We start from the raw sequence: 20,202 nt of genomic DNA on the forward strand, positions 1-20,202 counted from the left end.
GTCATATGGAAAATGCTCTAAATCAGCATTGATTAGAGAAATGCAAATCAAAACAGCTCTGAGGTACCACATCACATCTATCAGATTGGCCAACATGACAAAACAGGAAAATGATAAATGTTGGAGAAGATGTGGGGAAATTGGAACACTAATGCATTATTGGTGGAGTTGTGAACTGATCCAAACATTTTGGAGAGCAATTTGGAACTATGCCTAAAGAGCTAGGAAAATATGTATATCCTTTGACCAGCATTAGCACTTCTAGAGCTATATCCTAAAGAGATCAACCAAATGGGAAAAGGACCCACATGTACAAAAATATTCATAGCAGCTCTTTTTGTGGTGGCAAAGAATTGGAAATTGACAGAATGCCATCAATTGTGGAATGGCTGGGCAAGTTGTGGTATATGAATATAATGGAATACTATAGTGGTATAAGAAATGATGAACAGGCTGACTTTAGAAAAATCTGGAAAGACTTGTATGGTCTGATGCTGAGTGAAGTGAGCAGAACTGAGAGAACATTGTACACAATAACAGCTATGTTGTGCGACGACTAATACTGATAAACTTAAACCTTCCCAGCAATACAAGGATGTAAGACATCCTCATAGGCCTTCTTATGGAAAATGATATCCACATCCAAAGAAAGAACTACGGAATTTGAATGGAGATTGAAGCATTGTATTAGTAATTTTTTTTCTCTTCTGTTGAGTTTTGTTTCCTCTTTCTGGTGATTCCTCTTATTGGTTTTAATTCTTACTTACAACTTCACTAATGTGAAAATATGTTTAATAGGAATGTATATGTATAGCCTATGTCAGATTGTATGCTGTCTTTGGGAGGGTGGTGGGGAGGAAGGGGAGAAAAAAGAAAACGTATAATGCCTCATTGGTAAAACAACTGACCTGGAAAATCAATTCAGGAGAGACAATTTAAAAGTTATTTGTCTCCCTGAAAATCATGATGAAAGAAAGAGCCTGGACAGTATTTTTCAGGAAATCATAAAGGAAAATTGCCCTGAGTTCCTAGAAGCAGAGGGAAAAAATAGCCATAGAAAGAATCCACTGATTACCTCCTGAAAGAGATTCCAAATTGAAAACGCCAAGGAACATAGTAGCCAAATTCCAAAGTTACCAGGTCAAAGAGAAAATACTGCAAGCAGTCAGAACAAAACAATTTAAATATCCTGGAACCACAGTCAGGATTACACAGAACCTTGCAGTCTCTACATTATAAACCTTAGGTCATGGAACATGATATTCCATAAGGCAAAGAGCTTGCATTACAACCAAGGATCAACTACCAGCAAAAATGAGCATGATTTCAGGGAGGAGATGATATTCAATGAAATAGGGGACTTCCAAACTTCCTGATAAAAAGACCAGAGCTCAACAGAAAATTTGATCTTCAAACACAAGGTTCAAGAAGAGACATAAAAAGGTAAATGGACAGAAAGATACAATATGTTGTTAAGAGGCAAACTGTTTACATCCCTACAAGGAAGATGAACTTGCAACTCTTGAGAACTGTATTGTTATTACACCATGTTAAAAGATATGCATAAAGGGGTGATATTAAGTTGACTTTGATGTAATGATAAAAAAAATCTAATCAAGTGGGTTAAATGGATCCAAGTAAGTGGATTAATCTGATCTTAGAAAATGTACTGAGAAAGGAGGAGGCAGACAAGGGTAAATTACATTACAGGAAAAGACACAAAATTATCAGCAGAGGGAAAGAAGGAGGGGGGTGAGCATTGTTTGAACCTTACTCTCATCAGATTTGGCTCAAGAAGGGAATAACATAATCAGTTAGGTATAGAAATCTAACTTGCCCTATAGGCAGTAGGAGGGAAAAGGGAAAGAAAAGGGAGGGGGAAGAAGGGAGGGAAGAAGCAGTAAGGTAAAGGGAAGAAAAGGGAAAGGTAATAAAGGGAGGAGGGACTGAAGGAGGCGTGGTCAAAAGCAAAACACTAGTGAAGGAAGGAAAAGGAGAAAGAGAGAAAAGCATAAATGGGGGAAAAGGATGGAGAAAAAGACACAGATAGTAATCATAACTGTGAATGTGAATGGGATGAACTCTCCCAAAAGAACAGGATAGCAGAATGGATTAAAAACCATAATCCTACAATATGTTGTTTACAGGAAACACATCTGAAAAAGAGTGACACATACAGGGTAAAGGTAAAAGGCTGGAGCAGAATATAGTATGCTTCAGCTGAAGTAAAAAAAGCAGGGTAGCAATCCTGATCTCAGACAAAGCAAAAGCAAAAATAGATCTAATCAAAAGAGATAAGGAAGGAAACTACATCCTGCTAAAAGGCACCATAGACAATGAAGTAATATCATTACTAAACATATATGCACCAAATGGTATAGCATCCAAATTCTTACAGGAGAAGTTCAGGGAGTTACAGGAAGAAATAGACAGCAAAACTATACTAGTGGGGACCTGAACCTCCCCTCTCTGACTAGATAAATCTAACCACAAAATAAACAAGAAAGAAGTTAAGGAGGTGAATAGAACATTAGAAAAGTTAGGTATGATAGACCTCTGGAGAAAACTGAATGGGGATAGAAAGGAATATACTTTTTTCTCAGCAGTACATGGCACATACACAAAAATTGACCATGTACTAGGGCATAAAAATCCAATGCAGAAAGGCAGAAATATTAAATGCATCCTTTTCAGATCATGATGCAATAAAAATTATATGTAATAAAGGGCCATGGAAAGATAGACTAAAAAATAATTGGAAACTAAATAATCTAATCCTAAAAAATGATTGGGTCAAACAACAAATCATAGAAACAATCAATAATTTCATTCAAGAGAATGACAATAATGAGACAACATACCAAAACTTATGGGATGCAGCGAAAGCAGTTCTTAGGGGAAGTTTTATATCTCTAAATGCTTACATAAATAAAATAGAAAAAGAGGAGATCAATGAATTGGGCATACAACTAAAAAAACTAGAAAAAGAACAAATTAAAATCCTCAATAAACACCAAATTAGAAATATTGAAAACCAAAGGAAAAATTAATAAAATTGAAATTAAGAAAACTATTGAACTAATAAATAAAACTAAGAGCTGGTTTTATGAAAAAACAATAAAATAGATAAACCTTTGGTTAATTTAATTAAAAAAGAAAGAAGAAAACCAAATTACTAGTATCAAGAATGAAAAGGTGAAGCTACCACCAAGGAAGAGGAAATTAAAACAATAATTAGGAATTATTTTGCCCAACTATATGCCAAAAATTTGACAATCTTAGTGAAATGATACATATTTACAAAAATATAAATTGCCCAGATTAACAGAAGAGGAAGTAAAATACTTAAATAACCCCATCTCAGAAAAAGAAATTGAACAAGCCATTGATGAACTCCCTAGGAAAAAATCTCCAGGGCCAGATGGATTTACATGCGAATTCTATCAAACATTTAAAGAACAATTAATTCCAATACTATATAGACTATTTGGGAAAATAGTGAAGGAGTGTTACTGAACTATTTTTATGATACAAATATGGTGCTGATACCTAAACCTTGAAAAGTCAAAACAGAGAAAGAAATTAATAGAACCAATTTCTCTAATAATATAGATGCAAAAATTTTAAAAACTATTAGAAATAGATTACAGCAACTTATCAGAAGAATAATACACTATGACCAGGTAGGATTTATACCAGGAATGCAGGGTTGGTTCAATATTAGGAAAACTATCAGCATAATTGATCACATCAACACCAAAACAACAGAAACCACATGATCATCTCAATAGATGCAGAAAAGCTTTTGACAAAATACACACCCATTTATTAAAAACACTAGAAACATAAGAATAAATGGAGTCTTCCTTAAAATAATAAGTAAGTCTATCTAAAACCTTCAGCAAGCATATATGTAATGGGGACAAGCTAGAAGCATTTCCATAAGATCAGGGGTGAAACAAGGATGTCCATTATCACCACTGTTTTCAATATCATACTGGACACATTGGCTTTAGCAATAAGAGAAGAAAAATAAATTGAAGGTATTAGAATAGGCAAAGAAGAAACAAAGCTATCACTCTTTGTAGATGATAATATGATATACTTACTGAATCTTAGAGAATCAAGTAAAAAAAACTGCTTGAAATAAAAGGGTCTTTCCTGATGAGAGTGAGGACTTAGAAACTTTGAGCTGGAACTATGGATTCATTTTCCAGATGAGATCAGATTCCTGAGATAGGAGGATAATGATTTGGGGTCTAAGGTTGTAAGAAATATCCAGGCTCATCTTATTATTATTCCAAGGAGAAAGTGGTGAAGGATAACTCTCTGACTTAAGGGAGTAAGCAGTGGACCAACTCTCTCCATCAAGCAGCTATGATGGTTGCAGGAGAAATGCAAACAAAAACTTAAGGAGTCTCTGATTGGCTCATGAAAGTAGGGCCTAATGATGGTAAGAGGCTCTTAGCCTGACATTTCCATAATTCACAGGATTAAGGACATATTTTACAGAGTCAACTCAATGTGTTAATGCTTCCTTTTTAGGTGACCAAGATAAAAAGTTATTCAAATCTGGCCTTGAAAAGATGAATTCCCTTTGTAGACATTTCTCTGATGGGGATCCATAAGTACAGAAATGAAATCCCTGAAGGAAGTGTGTTGTGTAGATTGGATTTATTGGGAGGGGATATATTCTGACACACCTTAGGCCCAGCCCATTTCAAGGGCACTTAAATTCTGTCTGATAGATATAACCTCACCCAAATATTTTTAGACTTTAGTTATGGGTATCCTCACCACGCAACCATACAGGTCTCAGCTAATCAATTAGTAAAATTTGAGGTATTGGTGGAACAATTCTGAATTAAGCAAATGCTGAAGCCAATTTGAATAGGTACCCTGGAACTAGGGGGTAAGAAACAGAAGAGTCAACCACCATTTTTCTAGGAGGATAGAGTGGGATAGCGAAGTTCCCCATGAGGGAACTTCGTACATATTAACCATGTTTCAGGATGGTTAATAAGGAAAGCAATTGATGACTAGCTTATAGGGGTGCTAGTGAAACTTTATAGAGAAATTTAGCACCAGGGCACTAGACAACCTTCAGCCCCACACAGGCCTAAAGCCTCCTCTCAAGCTCCTATCACATTTGATTCATTCAAGTGAGAGTATGTATGGCAGACCATTGAGTGAAGGGATATTGTTGGCTCCAGAACTTTGTGGTCCCTTTCAGCAACCTTTAGGCATTCTACTGTGTAGGACCATATTGAAACTCTCAGAGTTATCCAAATCATTTCATATAGTTAACACCATGAAATATCTGGTCCCCATCAGGGTAAAAGATTTGTTCTCTAATGACAGAAATGAAGAAATCTGGAGCACTTCATTATACTAGTCCTTCCAAAAAACCCAATGTTACCTGTGAGGAAGACAGATGGCACACGGCAGTTTATGGTAGTCTCCTGGGAGCTGGATAAAAGCATCATGCTCATCTCAACAGTTGTTCCTGATTTCATCAATTTTGTAGACCAGGTAGCCTAGGCCCACAGTGAGTGGTCCAGGGCTATTAACCTTGCCAGTCCTTTTATTCCTGTGGTTAGTACTAGTAAGGAATTAGTTTGCTTTCACCTGATATGGAATTTTTCATCATCCTTCCCCAAGACTACCTGAATTATGCTTCATACTCTTTCATGGTGTACAGCTTCCTGAAAAAAGCCTTCTTTCCTGAGGGCATTGATAAGCTAGGTGAAGCCACTATGGAAGAAGTCCTGATGATATAGTGACAACTATGAGGAGTAAGAGTTGAGAAATCAACCCTAAGGAAATCCAGAATCCAGCCTTCTCAGAAAGTTCTGAGGAATGAACGGGGAAAACCCAGAGGATTCCAAATACAGTCTAGAAGAAGCTACTGACATTAGTTTCCCTATTAACTAAGAAGGAAGCCCAAAGACTTAGTGTACTCCTCAAGTTTTAAAGAACCCACATTCCTAACTTGGGTGGATACTTAGGCTTCCATTTATTGAGTCATCTGAAATCTTAACTCTGTCAAATAGAGCTCAGAAAGGCTACAGCCTGGAATATCCAAATCAAACTACCCAGCACTCTCAACCTTAGCTTCCTTATGAGTCCTTCAAGGCCGATGTTTCTGTATGTCTCTGTCCATAAGGACCAGGCAGAGTGGAGCTTTTGGCAAACCCAAAGAGGTAGTTTTAAAAAAATGACTGTTTAGGATGTGGAGCTCTAAACAGAGCTTCGGAAAATCAGTTGCTTGCCTCTTACTGGGGTGTAGTTGCTCCTGAACAGCTAACATTGGGTCCTAAAATCACTCTTCTTTTTAGAGTTGCCTATTATGATGTGGGTGATGAAAGATGATCCCTCTCAGAAGACAGGTAGATCACAGAAGGTGTCTATTACTAAATGGAAATGGTCCATTAGAAATCATGTTTGGCTTGGATGGCTCACTCTGGTGTTAGTGTTCTTCAAAATTAGTTGTAAGTGAGACCTCTGGTACAGATAATGAATTCTCCAGTTCAGATCCTGGAACCCTGTCCTTCTGCCATCACAATAGATATCTATCTATAAGTACCTAGCTCCTGAGGAGCAACATTTTGCATGGCTGACCAATGGAATCATTGCTATAAAATAGAAACATGCTGTTTGTCTTTTTTAGTCATTAAAATGGTAACAAAAAATACTCTAGGGAGTAGGATACCAATAAGTCCTTCCAGTGGAATGAGCTCCAAGTTTCATGGTGGAAATTTGTGAGAGCTTTGAAGGATAGGGCAAAAAAGACCTTCCTCAATGCTAATTCCCAATTGGTGGCTATGGGTAGTCTGGGGACTAGAGAGAATAAAAATGGACAAATATGCTTTCCTTTGTATTCAGGATAAATGAAATTTTATCCACTAGTACATACAGTTGTTTGTAGGGCATATCAGAACCCATCTGAGACATCATATGCTAAGGGTCCAAGACGGAACAATGCTGTGCAGAGACCAGGGAGTGAATTGTGTCAAATTTTATATTGAAGTGGTAACACCATGTGCTGAGCACAGGGCCATGATTCCCCCTAACTAAGGACAAGGAACCTATCTGACCCAACTGGACTCCTCGTTCCAGTCACAGCATCCAACTAACCAAAGCAGCCCTCAACATGTCCCGACTGGCAAAGGAGTACTGTCCAATCTCAGTGAAATAAGCTTGTCTTTGTTAATCAACAACTGTATTATTATACATATGAGTGCCCAGATTAGGTATCCAACCTCTCATGTCTATGACAAGCCAATGCCAGCCTGGGAAGGGGAAAGGGTTCTCTGCTCCTGTGGCTTCAGAGTTCCAGTCTTTAGTTAGACTTACTTGATAAGAACAGACTTTTTAAATCTTTCATTTAAATTTTATTTTTAATGAGCAAAAATATGCTTTCTCTCCCTCTCACCCACCCACACCATTGAAAAGGAAATGAAAATAAAACCGCAGTTACAAAGATGTATAATAATACTAAACACATTTCTTCATTGACCATCTCTCTCTCCTCTCTCTCTGTGTATATGTATATGTATACACACACACACACACACACACACACACACACATATACATATACACACATCTATAGCTATCAGATATATCTATAATCAGACAGGATAGATAGATAGATAGATAGACAGATAGATAGATAGACAGGTAGACATATAGATGGATAGATAGATATTCTGCACTCTGAGTCTTTCATCTTTCAATCAGGAGGTGGATAGTTTGTTTTCTCTTTAGACTTGTAGAATTGTGGTTAATCATTACGCTGATCAGAGTTCCCAAGTCTTTCAAAATTGTTTGCCTTTACAATATTGTCATCCTATTCCTTCTTCTGTTCATCTCAATCTATATAAGTTCATACAAATCTTCACTCTTTTGTCTGAAACTATACCTTTCATCATTTTTCATAAAAAATTATATTCCATTATATTCATAAGCCATAATTTGTTCAACCATTATCCACCTGATGAGCACTTCCTCAGCTTACAATTCTTTACCACTGCAAAAGCAAGCTATAAATAATTTTGTGCATCATCATTTAGAATTATTTTGCTTGGAATAATCTCCTTCTTAATTTGCCCACTCTAATTCCACCTTCTTTTTTCTCCTTTTCCATTCCTATTTTCTTGTTGAGTGAAATGCATTTCTCTACTCAGTTATGGAATTGTGTATTTTTCCTTCTTTTGATCATTTTATATATTAATGAAAACATATTCCTTTTCCCTTACTTTTCACTCTTTTCTTAAAGATCATCAAAACAGAACAGAACCACTCAAAGGTCTTCTGTCTAATTAGTCTTCTTCTATGACCTCTGATGATGATAGGATTCAGAATGGACACATGTAACATCTTCCCATCTTAGAATGCAACCTATTTATCTCTGTTTAATTGAGGATGATTATTTTTTTCACCTTTATTTCTATTAGCATCTCCATTTTTACACAACTCTGGCCTTTTCATGAGGAATTCTTAGAAACCCTCTATTTCATTAAAGATCCATTCTCCTCCCCACCACCATCCTGTTGGATTATACTGTTTTTCTACATGAAAGGACCACAGGGCATGCAAAACTGGGGTTTTATTTTCATTTCTTTTTCAATGGTGTGGTGGGTGAGAGGGAGAGAAGGCATATACTGGGATATTATATTCCAAACTCTCTGCAGTCTTATAGGGGTGGCTGATAAATGTTTGACTATGGCTCCTTAGTATTTTAATTATTTCTTTCTGGCTGATTACAGTACAGATATTTGATTTTCTTTCATGTGGAAGAGTGGTTTTTTTTAGCTTATTTTCAGGAAGTGTTGGTGAATTGTTTTCTACTCCCACTTTGCTCCCTGATTTTAAGACATCTGAGCAGTTTTCATTTAAGATTTCTTCTTCTTTTCAATTAATTTATTTTGATTTATCTACAATCACTTCTATAAGCTTTTGAGTTTTAAATTTTTCTCCCCCTCCCTCCCCACCTCCCTTTCTAAGAAGACATGCAACCTGGTATAGGCTATACATATATATATATATAGATAGATAGATAGATAGATAGATAGATAGATAGATAGATAGATATAGATATAGATATAGATATAGATATAGATATAGATATAGATATAGATATAGATATAGATACAGATACAGATATAGATATAGATATAGATATAGATATATAAATATATAGATATAGATATATATACATATATATACATATGCGTATATATATGTATATATATGTATATATGTATATATATATATATATATATGTATATGTATATTCCCATTAAACATATTTTTGCATTAGTGATGTTGTAAATAAGAATTAGAACCAATAGGAGGAATGACCAGAAAAAGGAAACAAAACACAATAGAAGAAAAAAATAGCAAATAAAATGCTTCAATTTGCATTCAATCTCCATAGTCATTTGAGATTTCTTGATGGGGGCAGAGCCAAGATGGCAGAGTGAAAACAGTGACTTGCTTGAGCGCTCCCCCAAACTCCTCCAAATACCTATAAAAAATGACTCTAAACAAATTCTAAAGCAGCAGAATCCACAAAAAGAGAGAGTTAAACAAATTTCCAGCCCAAGACAACCTGGATGGTTGATCAGAAAGGTATATCATGCCAGGCTGGGAGAGCAGCGCAGTTTGGCATGGGCCTGCAGGCCACAGTGCACCTGGAGCAGGCCTCAGAGGAGTGAATAGCAGGCAGCTGTGGTGGATTCCAGACTTCTCAACCCACAAACACCAAAGACAACTTAGAAGGTGAGGGGGAAAAGTCTGTTTCTATGGTGAAAGAGAAACTAAGCCTCAGCCCTAGTTCCTGAGTGTGTCCCGGGGCCGTAGCTGCCTTCTGAGCTTCCAGGCTGCAGACTGAGGGGGAATCTAGTGGCTGATCATAGGGGGATTGCAGATATCTCTTTGCCAGTGCTGAGGCAAGAATCTCTTCCTTTGCCTGTGCTTGGAGGTGGGTCACAGTTCTGAGGGGTGGTCCTGGGGCAAGGAGGAGTGCTGGCTTGGTAGAGCTTGCAGTGGTGGCATAGAGAAAATTCTCCTCACAGTTCTAAGAAAGAAAAGAGTGCTTGTGGTCACTCATAGACCAGAGCACAGTGAAGGAAAGGAGTAAATACCTAACCCTTGATCATAGCACCTTGGAAGAACTGAAAATTTACAGGACCCTAGAAGTTTCTCTGAAAGCAGCTGTAGAAACCCCTGAAGCTTGGGATGGTACATTCTCCACATTGGAAGCAGACCTCCACCTTAATAAAGAGTTTATAACTCAAGTAATTGGCAGGGATCATGAGCAAATCTTGTAAAAAGTGTTAGACCATACAATCTATTTTTGGTAACAAAGATCAAAACATAAAACCAGAAGACAACAAAGTCAAACTCTTACATCCAAAGCCTCCAAGAAAAATAGGAACCAGTCCCAGGCCTTCAAAGAGCTCAAAAGGGATTTTAAGAAGCAAGTAAGAGAAGTAGAGGAAAAACTGGGAAGAGAAATGAGAGTGATGCAACAAAATCATGAAAAACAAGTCAACAGCTTGCTAAAGGAGACCCCCAAAAATACTGAAGTAAATAACACCTTGAAAAATAGCCTAACCCAAATGGTAAAAGAGGTCCAAAAAGCCAATCAGGAGAAGAATGCCCTAAAAAGCAAAATTGGCCAAATGGAAAAGGAAGTCCAAAAGATTGCTGAAGAAAATACTTCCTTAAAAATTAGAATACAGCAATTGGAAGCTAGTGAGTTTATGAGAAATTAAGACACTGTAAAACAAATCCAAAAGAATGAAAAAATAGAAGAGAATGTGAAATATCTCATTGGAAAAACAACTGACCTGGAAAATAGATCCAGGAGAGAGAATTTAAAAATTATTGGACTATCTGAAAGCCATGATCAAAAAAAGAGCTTAGACATCATCTTTCAAGAAATTATCAAGGAAAACTGCCCTGAATTAGTAGAACCAGAGGGCAAAATAGAAATTGAAAAAATCCACAGATCTCCTCCTGAAAGAGATCCCCAAAGAAAAACTCCTAGCAATATTGTAGCCAAATTCCAGAGTTCCCAGGTGAAGGAGAAAATATTACAAGCTGCCAGAAAGAAACAATTCATGTACTGTGGAAACACAATCAGGATAACACAAGATTTAGCAGCTTCTACATGAAAGGACCACAGGGCATGCAATATAATATTCCAGAGGGCAAAGGAGATAAGATTACAACCAAGAATCACCTACCCAGCAAAACCGAGTATAATCCTTCAGAGGAAAAAATGGTCATTCAGTGAAATAGAGGACTTTCAAGCATTCTTGATGAAAAGACCAGAGCTGAATAGAAAATTTGACTTTTAAATACAAGACTCAAGTGGAACATGAAGAGGTAAACAGGAAAGAGAAATCATGAGTTATTAAGGTTGAACTGTTAACATTCCTGCATGGAAAGATGATATCTATAATTCATGCGACCTTTGTCAGTATTAAGGTAGTTGGAGAAAAAAAATTATATGTATGCATATGTAAATAGATAGATAGATAGATAGATAGATAGATAGATAGATAGATAGATAGATAGATAGAGGGCACAGGGTGAGTTGAAGATTAAGGGGTCATATCTGGAGAATAAAATTAAGGGATGAGAGAGGATTATATTAGGAGAAGAAGAAAGGGAGAGGTAGAATGGGTAAATTATCTCACAAAAAAAACCAGAAAAGAAAATGCTGTTACAGTGGAGGGGAAATGGGGGAAGGTGAGAGGGAATGAGTGAATTTTTATACTCATAGGATTTGGCTTAAGGAGGGGATAATATATGCATTCAATTGGGTAAGGAAATCTGTCTTACCCTATGGGAAAATAGGGGGAGAATGGGACAAGAGAGCAGGGGGATAATGGAGAGGAGAGCAGATTGGGAAAGGGGGTAAGCAGAAGCAAATACTTCTGAGGAGGGACAGGGTCAAAAGAAACAATAGAATAAATGCGGTGGGCAAGGTAAGATTAAGGGAAATAGAGTTAGCTTTTCACAGCATATCTAACAGAATAAATGGAGGGGTAGGATAGGATTAAAGGAAATAGAGTTAGTTTTTCACAACCTGACTACTATGAAAGTGTTTTGCATACCTGCACATGTATGATCTATATTGAGTTGCTTGCCTTTTCAATGAGGGTGGGTGGAGAGGGAAAAAGGGAGAAAATCTGGAACCCAAAGTTTTAAAAACACATGTTTAAAAAAATGTTTTCACAATCAACTGGGAAACAAGAAATATAGGAAAGCTGGTACAGAAATCTATCCTACTCTGTAGGAAAGTAGAGGGAGAAGGGGATAAGAGAAAGGGGGGCAGAGATAGAAGTGAGGACAGACTAGGGGAAGAGGTATTCAGAATGCATGCCATCTTGGGGTGGGGGAGGAGCAAGATGAAAATTTGAAACTCAAAATCTTATGGAAGTAAATGTAGAAAACTAAAAATAAATAAATTAAAAAAAAAAAGAAAAAAGATTTCTTGAAACATGATATATAGGCTCTTTTTCATTTTGTCACAAATGTCATAGTCCAAGAATAAATTAAATATTTTTCCCTTCAATCTGTTTTCCAGATCAGAGATATGTTACATTTTCTCCCAGGTTTTTTTAGTTTTTTTTTTTTAGCTCTTTTTAATATTTCTTGTTGACTCATGGAGCCTTTAGCTTCTGTTGGTCCATTCATATTTTTAGGAGTTTGTTGTTTGGGCAAGGTTTTGTACCTCTTGTGCTTAGTTGGTAATTCCTTTTCTAGTTATTTATTTTATAGCTTTCTTTACTTTTCCACTTTTAACCTCTTAGTGCTTTTCATTTAATTCATAAAAAAAAAAACTTTAAAAACAAACCTGCCTCTCTTTCTTCTGTGAATTTTATTTGAATCTGCACCCAAGCTCTGTTTATCTTTAAGGCTTTGTTTGTGGAAGTTTTGGAGTCATTCTCTTCTGGGTGTTTTGAGCATCTCTGTCACCAAAATAACTCTTTATGGTGAGATTCTTTTTTTTTTTTCATTAATTCCTCATTCTTCTACTCTATTTCCTGACATCAGACATTATATTAAGGTTTTGCTCTCCATACTTCTGGAATGAATATCTACACTCATCCTGTTACTACTAAGTGTTACGTTATTCTAGGATCTCAGGAATAGGTTGGTGCCCTCTAAACTTCCAGTACTCTCAATGTTGTCAGATTCAGAGCAATGTTCCATCACTCTCTCATACCCTGGTCTGACATCTGTAAGTTCTTGACCTGGGTTTGAGTTTGAGCAACAGTACTTTGGCCTGAGCCTTTTGGATCAGTAGACGGATTCTGAATTCAGCCACTAGTTGTCATCTGGAAAGATCTTCTGTTTCAGAGTTATAGAATTGCTGGCTTCCTATGATCTGATAGTCTTGCTCTGCACATTCCAGACTGGCCTGGAGGCTGCAAATCAAACCCCACTCTCCTCCTGGGGTTCAGCCACATTGTGGTTGATTACTTCTGAAATAGCTTCTTACTAGGACATTCTTTTGCTCTGGTGTGCAGCCTTTCTCTGAGCTAGAATGTGTCACACAGCACAGTGCACCCTTGGCCAAATCCTATCTCCAGTGTTTGTAAACATTTCTGTTTATCTCACTTTGAAGATTTGGGCTTAAAAAACGATTCATGTTTTTTTTTCTTGGATCTGAAATTTAAGTTTCACTCTGGTGCACTTTCTAGATCAGATTGGAATAGTTTAAGGTCTTTTCTTTTGGAGGGAGGGTATAATGATCTTGTTGTACTAGCTGATACTGAAATATTTTGTCTCCGCCACCAGAATAGACTATTTTAAGACACAGTTCCAAATGACTCTCTCTAACCCTTCCTTATTCCTTCCTTAGCACAGTATTTCCTTGCTTTCAGTGTCATTATCTCCCCAGCAGGCCCTACACTCCCTGGATAAGTAGCTCAGGTGCCCCTCAGTTGGTAAGATTTTTTTTTTCTTCTGGGATGTTTTGAGCAGCTCCTTCCCAGATAGGCATTATGAGACCAAGGGGTAGCATTGTTGGAGATGTGTTGATTTCTAATAGCATGAAAGTGATGAAATATTCGCTTTATAAATATGTCTATGAGAGTTGAACTATAAGGAAAGCTGGGTGATGAAGAATTGATGAATTGAAAATGTGGTGCTAGAGAAGACTTTTGAGAGTCCCTTGGACAAAAAAAAACCAAGATCAAATCAGTCAATACTTGAAGAAAGTATTTCAGGTTGTTCACTGGAAGGTCAAGTACTGACCCTGAAGCTTAAATAATTTGGACACATAATGAGAAGATAGGATTCACTGGAAAAGTTCTTGCTCTTGGGAAATATTGAAATGAAAAGGAAAAAGGGGATGGCAGAGGATTAGAAGGATAGATATTGTCACAGAAATAACAAGCATAAACTTGGACAGACTTCAAAAGATAGTGGAGAATAGGAGGGGCTATTATTGTGGTCTTCATTAAGCATTATGGTCCACAAGGTCATGAAGAGTTAGATATGACTGAACAACTGAAAAACAACAGAAGTATTGTATTGATCTGGAAGAAAAGAGAGACTTCTGTTTAATTGGTGATAATTCTGAGTCACTGAATGGGGATGAGTAAGACTCCTTATTTACCCTGTGGAAGATGGTCATAGTTCTTCCACAGAGGTCTCTAAAGGGGAATAGATTTTACATCACTTTGCTAATGTGGTTCTTGGGAAGGTGGAGGGTTTAGCAGGTGGGCCAGGGAGTATTGAGTGGGTTGCAGTATAGGGAGAGCCTTAATCTCAACTTGGATTCCAGAACAGGTTGCTTGCAAGAGGCTTATAATTTTTGCCACTTTATTATAGGTGACACTGATAAAAAATTATTGACTGTAAAAGAAATGTTTGTATTGTGATCCAGATGTCCTTGAGATACTTCTGCCCATTGCCAGCACTTCACATCAGGAGAAAAAATCTATGGCTTTACTAGAAGGGTCATCCTCTATACTATGGCTCTGATGCTCCTGGTGCTGCTCTGATTCATCATCACCAATTTGCATTAGAAGACCCACATAGACTAAAAAAGATTGGAATCATCTATCACATTAATGAAACTATGAGACTTCAGACTTTGTCCTTCCGAAGTGGGGAGGAAAGGCTTATGGTTTCTGGCTTTCTTTGCATTTTTGTTTCTGTTTTTCTTTCATTTTGTTCTTATCCTCTCTCACTTCCCCCCTTTTCACTCTTCTCTTCTCTTAGTACTGAATATGCTAGAAATATTGTCCATAAAAAGCTTCAAAAATATTTGACTGATAGTGATCTTTAACACCCTACCACCAAGGGGTGCTATGTGATAGGACCAGCATTTTTCTGAGACAACTTCTTTCCCCTACCTACAATATGGCAAGTATTGAACTAAAAAAGACACTCACCTCAACCCCAGGATCTAATTGGCCTTCATGATTCTTTACCAAACAAGGGAAAGAGGCAATTTTGCAATTTTGATTTCATGAAATTTAAATGATTTTGCATAAACAAAATGAAAACATTTAAAATAATAAGAGAAGTATCCTATTAGGGGAAAAAAACTTTTTGCATAACAAGGATTCTCTAGATTTACTCTCTTGAATTGAGGTGAGCTAGATCTCTTCAAGTTTCTAAACATACTGTGGAGGGGTTAAAACTGTCTATTTTTCTAAATTTCTGGATTGGACCTCAATCCAGGTGTGTTTTCCTTACTGTTAACCAACAACGATTATCATCTCAGTTCCATTTAAATAATCTCTTGTACCTTGAGGGCCCAAATTCTTCTATATCACTTTGGTCACTGGAAAGAGTGTGCTCAAACTTAACTCAGTTAAAACATAGCATTGGTCCTATCAATTTTGTGTACGAATGAAACTTTGCTATTTGATGTGTCTTCCTATCACTGGGTTGGAGTCCTTAAGGTCATTCTTTGGTGTCTCAGTGCAAGTCTTGCTGAAAAAAAATACAAATGCCTGGTCTTGACTCCCCAACTCTAAGATATTAGCTAGCTTGTTCTCTTGATTTCTTAAAATTCACAATATCCTCCGTGTCAATTGCCTTTACCTAAAATAGTCAAAAAAGAAAGAACAAGATAAAAAAATTCAAGTTTTTTTCCCTTGTACACATATAAGCATCAGATGGGTGCAGGACCAATGAATCTTAGAAAACTATAGTAGGAAGAACTCAGCCAAGAGAAGTTAAACCAATAGATTAGTTGGAGAATCTGCTCAGCTCTTGCCTTTTGAATGCATCTCCAATTCTGACTATGCATTCAGACTCAATAAAAGAGTCTCATATTTGTCATATGATTAGTAGAATAGAACCATTGTGGAAAGTTCAAAGTCTCTCCAAGGCATTTTCATTACATATCATCGACACTTCTGGAAGCATGATTTCCAACCTATTCAACTTAGACAACTGCATGTAGGAACTGGGTTGATTGAACAGCCTCACATTTGTATCTGATTCCTGTATTAGTTATTGATCTCTAAGATAAATAGACAATGAATAGAAACACACATATGTAAAATTATACGTTGTGTATCTTTTACTTTTCTATGAGGAAATGGATAAGATATATCATCATTAGGAATAGTGGTTGATCATTATGCTGATTAGATTCTTTAATTCTTTCAGAGTTGTTTGTCATTGTAAATTGTTTGGGTTCTATACATTTCATTCTAATTTTATATGTCTTTTTTTCTGTTCCTTTCTTTCTTTATAAAAGTTTTATTTCATTTACTTACTTATTTTGAAGTGCAGTTTTTTTTTAGTTCAAAATTCTTCCCATCTTCCTATTCCTCACCCACCCAATTAGAATGCAAGAAAAAAAGTCTAATGCAACTTACACACACATATATGTATGTATGTGTGTGTGTGTGATATATACATGTAGTCATGCAGAAAAATTTTCCATATTGTGATCCAAAAAAAGAAAAAAATGAAAAAGTTTCAATCTGTAATAATCAGTTTTCTATTTGGAACATGTTCCATCATGAATCTTTTGGAATTCTGGTAGGGCATGGTGTTGATGGGTTACTAAGTCTTTCAAAGTTGATTATCTTCTTTGAAGATCATTCTATCCCAGTAAACATACCTCTAGGTTCTCTTTTTAATTAGATTCTCTCCAAGAGTCCTAGAGAAGCTAAATTTCTAAAAGATTATGTGCAACCACTGGCATACAAGAATGTAAATAATTTAACCTTGTTAGGTTCCTAATGATTTCTCCCTAATGTTTACCTTTTTATGCTTCTCTTAAGTCCTGGGTTTAAATACCACGTGTTGTATTAAGTTCTGGTCTTCTCATAAAAAAAGGCTTAAAAGTCTTCCATTTCATTATATGCCCATTTTTCATCTGTAGAATTATACTAATTTTTTTTTCTGCTTATATTTTTTAATTGAAATTCAAGATGCTTTGCCTTTCAGATTATCATATTCTAAGCCCTATATTCCTTTAAAATGGTGGCTGTTAAATTTTGGGTGATGCATCTTGATTGTAACTCATTAGTTCTGAATTATTTCTTTCTTGGTGCTTAAAGTATTTTATCTTTGACCATGAAGTTCTGGGTTAAATCTCCAATATTCCTGGGGATTTCATTTTAGGGTTTCTTTTGGGATGTAACTGGTGAATTCTTTTAATTTCTACTTTTCTTTTTGAATCTAAGCCATCTGGGGAATTTTACTTTATAATTTCTTGAAGTATGTCTTGGCTGGCTCTGTGTTCACCATTTTCTTTTTTAAAAGTTTTGTATCCATTTATTTTTTTTCTTTTTTAAAATTTTATTTAGTATTGATGGTACAGCCAAGCAGTGACTTCAAATACTTATAAAAATGATTCTAAACAAATTCTAGAGCAGCAGAACCCACAAAAAGTCAGAATGAAACACATTTCCAGCCCAAGACACCCTGGATAGTTGATGGGAAAAGTCTATTGCATCAGGCTGAGAGAGGAACACAGTTCAGTGTGGGCGATGCAGGCAAAGACCAGGCACCAGCAAACCCAGAGCAGGGCTCAGGGAACTGAATCACTGGCAACTGTTGTGGTTTCCAGACTTCTCAATCAACAAACACCAAAGACAACTTAAAAGGTCAGTAGGAAAGTTCTGTCTGACCTGAATGAGAGGATCATGGTCTGGCACCAGGCCTTGCAAAGCCCCAGGTAACAGCTTTTTCTGGAGCTATGGGCCCAGAGATGGTGGGGGGAGGGAGCAGCTGATCAGAGGGGGATTTCAGGGATCTCTTTGCTGGTGCTGAGGCCAGATTTTTTTCCCTTCCCACTGCTTGGATCGAGGTTACAGTACTGGGTGATGGTACTAGGGAGAGGAGATGCTGCTGTGGTGGAATTTGTGGTATCATGGAGATAGAATCTTCCTCAAAGTTCCAAGGCACTCATAGACCAGAGCACAGACCAGGATAGATTTCTATGCTCAATTGAACATGTATATTATTCACTCTTTGAACCAATTCTGATGAGAGTAAGGTTCACTCACTCTCCCTCACCTACCCCCTCTTTCCCTCCATTATAAAAGCCTTTTCTTCCCTCTTTTACATGAGACAATTTGCCCCATTCTACCTCTCCCTTTCTCTTTCTCTCAGTACATTCCTCTCTCACCCCTTAATTTTATTTTTTGATATCATCCCTTCATATTCAACTCACACGTGCCCTCTGTCTATATATGCTGCTTCTAACCATCCTAATAATGAGAAAGGTCTAATGAGTTACAAATATCATCTTACCATGTAAGAATATAAATATTTTAACCTTATTAATCCCTTATGTTTTCCCTTTCCTCTTTACCTTTTTATATTTCTCTTGAGTCTTGTATTTGAAAGTCAAATTTTTAATTCAGTTCTGGTCTTTACATCAAGAATGCTTGAAAGCCATCTATCTCACTGAATGTTAATTTTTTTTCCACTGAAGGATTATACTCAATTTTGCTGGATAGCTGATTTTTGGTTTTAATACTAGCTCATTTGCCCTCCAGAATATAATCCAATGGGTAAAGTCCTTTAAAGCAAAAGCTGCAAAATTTTGTGTTATCCTGACTTTATCTCCACAATACTTGAATTGTTTCTTTCTGGCTGTTTGCAATATTTCCTTCTTAAAATGGGAACTCTGGAATTTGGCTATAATATTCTTGGAAGTTTTCATTTTGAGATCTCTTTCAGGAGGTGATTGGTAGATTCTTTAAATTTTTATTTTACCTTTTAGATTATCAGGGCAGTTTTCCTTGATAATTTCTTGAAAGATGTTGTCTAGACTCTGTTTTTGATCATAGCTTTCAGATAGTCTAATAATTTTTAAATTATTTCCCCTGGATCTATTTTTCAGGTCAATTGTTTTTTCCATTGGGATATTTCACATTGTCTTCTGTTTTTCTTCATTATTTTGGTTTTGTTTTATCATTTCTTGATTTCTCATGATGTCATTAGGTCCCAATTGTTCCATTTTAATTTTCAAGGAATTATTTTCTTCACTTAGCTTTTGGACCTCCTTTTCCATTTGTCCAATTCTATTTTTTGAGGCATTCTTCTCCTCATCGGCTTTTTGAATCTCTTTTACCATTTGGCCTAGTCTGTTGTTAAGGTGCTATTTTCTTTAGTATTTTTTTGTGTCTTCTTTACCAAACTGTTGACTCTTTTTTCATTATTTTCCTTCATTGTTCTCATTTCTCTTGCCAATTTTTCCTCTACCTCTCTTACTTGATTTTCAAAATCTTTTTTGAGTTCCTCCATAGCCTGAGACCAATTCATATTTTTATTGGATGCTTTGGATGTAAGAATTTTGACTTTGTTTTCTTCTGAGTGTGTGTTTTGATTTTCCTTGTCACCATAGTAACTTTCTATGGTCTAAAATTTTTTTCTGTTGTTTGCTCATTTCCCCAGTTTATTAGTTGACTTTTAAGTCTTTGTTAAAGTAGGGCTCTGCTTCCTTTGTAGAAGGTGCACTGTCCCAAGTTTTAGGGGTTTTATGTAGCTGTTTTCAGAGATACTTCTAGGGACCTATAAATTTTCAGTTCTCCAAGGTGGTATGATATGAAGAGAGGTGTTTACTATTCTCCTTGCCTGTGCTGTGGTCTGTGAGAGAACACAAGCTCTCTTTTCTAATCTGGAACTATGACAAGGGTCTCCCCTCTGCTGTGAGTGCAAGGTCTGCTATGCTACTGCTCCTTCTCATCT

The sequence above is a fragment of the Phascolarctos cinereus genome, unplaced genomic scaffold (assembly GCF_003287225.1).
Source record: "Phascolarctos cinereus isolate Bilbo 61053 unplaced genomic scaffold, phaCin_HiC Scaffold_4;HRSCAF=312, whole genome shotgun sequence".
NCBI classification, from domain to species: domain Eukaryota; kingdom Metazoa; phylum Chordata; class Mammalia; order Diprotodontia; family Phascolarctidae; genus Phascolarctos; species Phascolarctos cinereus.